General features: G+C 42.1%; 1 pseudogene; it reads left to right on the forward strand.

Annotated features, from left to right (window-relative positions):
- The first annotated feature begins 880 nt into the window (after positions 1-880).
- LOC110315274 lies at positions 881-1,891 on the forward strand (annotated as a pseudogene).
- The last annotated feature ends 4,208 nt before the right edge of the window (positions 1,892-6,099 follow it).

Below are 6,099 nucleotides of genomic sequence, written 5' to 3' on the forward strand. Positions count from 1 at the left end.
TAGACATGCCTTCCACAGGACGCCAAACTGGTCACTAGCTGTCCCCTGTGCAGTGCTTAGACTGGCATCACATGGCAAGATGGAAAAGTGGCAAGGCTATTTCTTTATGGCAGCAAGCCAAATCTGAGGTGATTGTCCCGCCTCCACAGTGGCAAAGGCCTGCACCACCATGGCAGAAGTGTGGGCCTGCGCACGCTGCAACAGACACATACACCCTGCACACAACACACAGTAAAAATTCCCCGGAAGACTATCCTTTCCCAATCCTTGAGGAAACTGAAGGTCCTCTGGATCATCTTCAACCACTGTTGAGTGATGGCAATCTCCACACGGATGTTATATTGCTCTAGCCTCTGTGCTTCCCCGAGGTCCTTCCCCAAACTCCTGGGGTTGTAAGTCCTACTTAATATGGACTTACCCTGCCAGCAAACACTGACTGCTCAAAGTTCTGAACTCTTCGGTGGGGAAGTCGGTTCCCTGTCCGGGCCACTATTTGTCGCATCCTCTCTTGACCACAGCAAGGAAGACACAACACCCAGTTCTTCTAACAGCAGTTTATTCAGGAACCTTAAACAATCTTCATCATCTCCCTCTTCATCTCCCCTGAGCTCTGGGATACAAGCCCTTTTATACTCTTATCCACTTCAATCACGGCAGGCCATGTCACCTCACCAGGCACGCGGCCTCAGCCAACCAGAAGAGCAGGAACATATCACCACCAAATATGGACCTGTTTACCACAAGCTCCATAGCCAACAGGTGCCATCTTTTAAGGTGTGGCTTCAGGTAGCCCAGGAGAGGGGCCGTGGCCTCCTACAGACAACAATATCTAAATTGTTTTATGACTGTCAGAAGAAGGGTCAGTGTTAATTACTCAAATATGGACTGTGTTCTCAGGGATAGCACTGGAAGATTTGTGAGCATGGATCCAACCATCTCATTCCACAACACAGAATCTACATCACTGAATGAAACTGGTCATCCCAAATGCAGTCCAATCCTGATCCTGTCCTTCCTGGTCCTCATCACTACCATGGTGGGACTGGTAGGAAACACCATTGTACTCTGGCACCTGGGATTCTGCATGTTCAGGAAAGCCATCTCAGTCTATGTCCTCAACCTGGCTCTGGCAGACTCCTTCTTCCTCTGCCGCCCCTTCTTTGACTCTCTTCTAAGGATCATTGACTTCTATGGCATCTATGCCCATAAATTAAGCAAAGATATCTTAGGCAATGCAGCAGTCATTCTCTATATCTCAGGCCTGAGAGTCCTCAGTGCTATGAGCACAGAGCCCTGCCTGTCTGTATTGTGGCCAATCTGGTACCACTGCCACTGCCCAAAAAACACATCAGTTCATATGTGCCCTAATCTGGGTTCTGTGCTTTCTCGTGGGCATCCTCGATTGGTTCTTCTCAGGATTCCTGGGTGATACTCATCATCATTTGTGGGAAAATGTTGACTTTATTATAACTGCATTTCTGAGTTTTTTATTTATGCTTCTCTCTGGGTCCTGTCTGGTCCTACAGGTGGGAATTCTCTGTGGTTCCAGGAGGAAACCCCTCTCCAGGCTGTATGTTACCATCTCTCTCACAGTGATGTTCTACCTCATCTATGGCCTGTCTCTTGGGCTTTATTTGTTCCTGTTATATGGTTTGGGGTTCATTTACATCATCCCTCTTTTCACATTTACCAAGTTCCTGCAGTCCTGTCCTGTGTAAACAGCTCAGCCAACCACTACATTTACTTCCTTGTAGGCTCCTTTAGACAGCATAGAAAGCATTGGTCTCTCAAAATGGTTCTTAAGAGAGCTCTGGAAAACAATCCTGAGGAGGACGAATATACAGACAGCCATCTTCAGAAAACCACTGAGAAGTCAGAAAGTAGATGTTGAGAGTCAACACAATGTTAAATTATTTTTCCCTCAGAAATGCCTCAGTGATTGCAATGCTTTCAATTGTTTATTTTCTTTTAAATCCAATTTTCTTATACTTCTCAAAGTAGTCAGAAATGAGAATTTCTCCAACATTCTTGGCACTGTCAAAGAATTTATCAAATATACTCCAAAAATTTCTCACAGAACACTTTTTTGCAATTTTGTTTTCTTTTCACTTTTTATTTTTTTTAGATATTTTCTTTATTTACATTTCAAATGAAATCCCCTTTCCTGATCCCCTCAGAAAAACCCCTTATCCTCTTGCCCTTGTTCACCAACCCATATACTCCCAATTCCTGTCCCTGGAATTCCCCTATCCTGGGGCATAGGGCCTTCACATAACCAAGGGTCTCTCCTCCCACTGATCCGACAAGGCCATCGTCTGCCACACATGTAACTAGAGCCATGGGTCCTTTCATGTGTACTCTTTGGTTGGTGGTTTAGTCCCTGGGAGCTCTGGTGGTATTAACTAGTTCATATTGTTGTTCCTCCTATGGGGACGCAAACCCCTTCAACTCTGCCAGTCCTTTCTCTAGCTCTTCCATTTGGAACCCTGTGCTCAGTTCAATGATGGCTGTGAGCATCCACTTCTGCATTTATAAGGCACTGGCAGAGCCTCTCAAGAGAAAGCTATATCAGGCTTCTGTCAGCAAGCACTTGTTGGCATCTATAGTAGTGTATGAGTTTGGTGACTATATATGGAATGGATCCCCAGGTGGGGCAGTCTCTGGATGGCCTTTCCTTCAGTATCTGCTCCACACCTTCTCTCTGCAACACCTTCCATGGGTATTTTGTTTCCCCTAGTAAGAGGGACCTAAGTATCCACACTTTGGTCTTCCTTCTTCTTGAGCTGCATGTTGTCTCTGAATTGTATCTTGGGTATTCTGAGCCCTTGGGCTAATATCCACTTATCAGTGAGTGCATACCATGTGTGCTCTTTTGTGACTGGGTTGCCTCATACAGAATGATATTTTCTAGTTCTATCTATTTGCCTAAGAACTCTTGTATTTAATCGTTAAGTAGTACTCCATCGTGTAAATGTACCACATTTTCTGTATCCATTCCTCTGTTGAGGGACATCTGGTAATAGAATTAAAGACCCAGAAATGAACACATACACATCTGGTCACTTGGTCTTTGACAAAGGAGCTAAAACCATCCAGTGCAAAAAAAAGACAGCATTTTCAACAAATGGTGCTGGTTCAACTGGCAGTCAGCATGTAGATGAATGCAAATTGATCCATTATAACTCATTGTACAAAGCTTAAGTTCAAGTGGATCAAGGACCTCCACATAAAACCAGATACACTGAAACTAATGGAAGAGTAAGTGGGGAAGACCCTCAAACACATGTGACAGGTAAATTTTTCCTGATTAGACCACCAATAGCTTATGCTCTAAGTTCAAGAGACAAATGGCACCTGATAAAATTGCAAAAATTCTGTAAGGCAAAGGACACTGTCAATAGGACAAACTGGCAACCAACAGATTGGGAAAATATTGTTACCAATCCTACATCTAACAGAGGGCTAATATCCAATATATACAAAGAACTCAAGAAGTTAGACTCCAGAGAGCCAAATAACCCTATTAAAAAATAAGGTAGAGAGCTAAACAAAGAATTCTCAACAGGAATACCAAATGGCTGAGAAGCACCTAAAGAAATGTTCAACATCCTTAGTCATCAGGGAAATACAAATAAAAACAACACTGAGATTCCACCACACACCAGTCAGAATGGCTAAGATCAAAAATTCAGGTGACAGCAGATGCTGGGGAGGATGTGGAGAAAGAGGAACACTCCTCCATTGCTGGTGGAATTGCAAGCTGGTACAACCACTCTGGAAATCAGTTTGGTGTTTCCTCAGAAAATTGGACATAGTACTAGCAGAAGATCCAGCAATTGCACTCCTGAGCATACACCTAGAAGATGCTCCAACATATAATAAGGACACAAGCTCTACTATGTTCATAGCAGCCTTATTTATAATAGCCAGAAGCTGGAAAGAACCCAGATGTCCCTCAACAGAGGAATGGATACAGAAAATGTGGTACATTTACACAGTGGAGTACTATTCAGCTATTAAACACATTGAGTTTATAAAATTCTTAGACAAATTGATGGATCTGGAGGATATCATCTTGAGTGCAATAACCCAATCACAGAAGAACACACATCATATGCANTCACTGATAAGTGGATATTAGCCCAGAAGCTCAGACTCCTTCTTAGAATGGGGAACAAAATACCCATGGAAGGAGTTACAGAGACAAAGTTCAGAGCAGAGACTGAAGGAATGACACATCCAGAGACAGCCCCACTTGGGGATCCATTGCATAATCAACCACCAAACCCAGACACTGTGGCAGATGCCAACAAGTGCCTGATGACAGCAGCCTGTTATAGCTGTCTCCTTAGGGCCTTTGTCAGTGCCTTGCAAATACGGAAGTGGATGCTCACAATTATCCAGGCAATGAAGCACAAGTTCCCCAATGAAGGAGACAGAGAAAGTACCCAAGGAGCTGAAGGGGTCTGAAGCCCCTTTAGGAACATCAATATGAACTAATCAGTATACCCAGAGCTCTCTGGAACTAAACCCCCAATCAATGAAAACACATGATAGTACATGTTTCTCTAGCTATATATGTAGATAGGGATGGTCTAGTCGGTCATCAATGGGATGAGAGGCCCTAGGTGCTGTGAAGGTACTATGCCCCAGTATAGAGGAATGCCAGGACTGGGCATTGGAGTGGGTGGGTTGGGGAGGAGGGGAGTGAGGAGGCAAAAGGGGATTTTGTGGGGAGGACAAGGAAAGTGGATAACATTTAAAATGTAAATAAAGAAAATATCTAATAAATATTTTGTAATAAAAGTAATAATATTTTATTATTAACAAAACAGAAATAGGCAAATGTATGCTTTATGGCTTTGTGCATCTTGTTTTTTTTTTTTTTTTTTTTTTTTCCTTTCGGTACAGTGCTGAGCCTGAAACTCAGGAACTCACATTCTGTACAGTATTCTTCCACTGGGATGCAACCCCAACATTGTCTTCAATTTCATTTGAATCTAGGAAGCACTACCAAGGGGGATAAAAAAAAAATCTCTACTAAAATATAAAAATTAAGTGCTATGATAGGCTTGACCATGCTTTTGTTTGGAAGAATGTGGATTTGGGCACTTTGGCTTTGGAAAGTGGTAGAATGCTTTAAAGGGGGCTCAATGGCTCTTCCTAGCAGAAATATGGGAGACACTTGCTGAGAGTTATTTGAATTGTAGAAGTCTGGCTCTAGAAATTTCAGAAAATGTTCATATGTGTGATATTTTGGTGAAGAATGTGGCTGCTCTTTGCCTCCCTTTTCATACTTACTTTGTACCTTACTTTACACATTTATTCTTATTTTCATCTGAATTTGTGGGTTATATACAGACATGATTTACTAAATACTGCATTTGCTAATGGGAGAAAATCCTTTCAGTTTTACATGAACCTCGAGAAAATGAGTGAGTTCTTTAACTTGTGGACCTTTCATGCCTGTAGCATTGGAAGGAAATTTAAAGATATTTTGCCCTGGCACAATATCTTTCTACCACAAATTATTTTTCCCTTTTTTTTATTGGATATTCTATTTAGTTACATTTAAACTGCTATCCCCTTTCCTGGTTTCCCCTGTAGAAACTCCCTATCCCATCCCCACTCCCCTGCATCTATAAGGGTGCTTCACCACTCACCTATCCACTCTCACCTACCTGCCCTGGCATTCCCCTACACTGGGGCATGAAACCTTCACAGCACCAAGGGCCTCTTCTCCTATTAATGCCAAACAAGTCCATTCTCTGCTATTTATATAGCTGAAGCCATGGATTGCTCCATATGTACAACAAACAATTTAAAGGAGAGAAATTAGCAATACAAGGACGGAAACTATGCCCTAGAAAAAGCAAGAAAGTAATCCTTCAACAAACCTAAAAGAAGATAGCCACAAAAACAGAATCCCAACTCTATCAAGAAAAATAACAGGAAGCAACAATTACTTTTCCCTGGTATCTCTTAATACCAGTGGACTCAATTCGTCAATAAACAGACATAGACAAAAAAAAAAAAAAAAAAAAAAAAAAAAAAAAAAATTAATTGCTTACAGGAAACCCATCTCAGAGAAAAGACAGA

The sequence above is a fragment of the Mus pahari genome, unplaced genomic scaffold, assembly GCF_900095145.1.
Source record: "Mus pahari unplaced genomic scaffold, PAHARI_EIJ_v1.1 scaffold_11058_1, whole genome shotgun sequence".
NCBI lineage: Eukaryota > Metazoa > Chordata > Mammalia > Rodentia > Muridae > Mus > Mus pahari.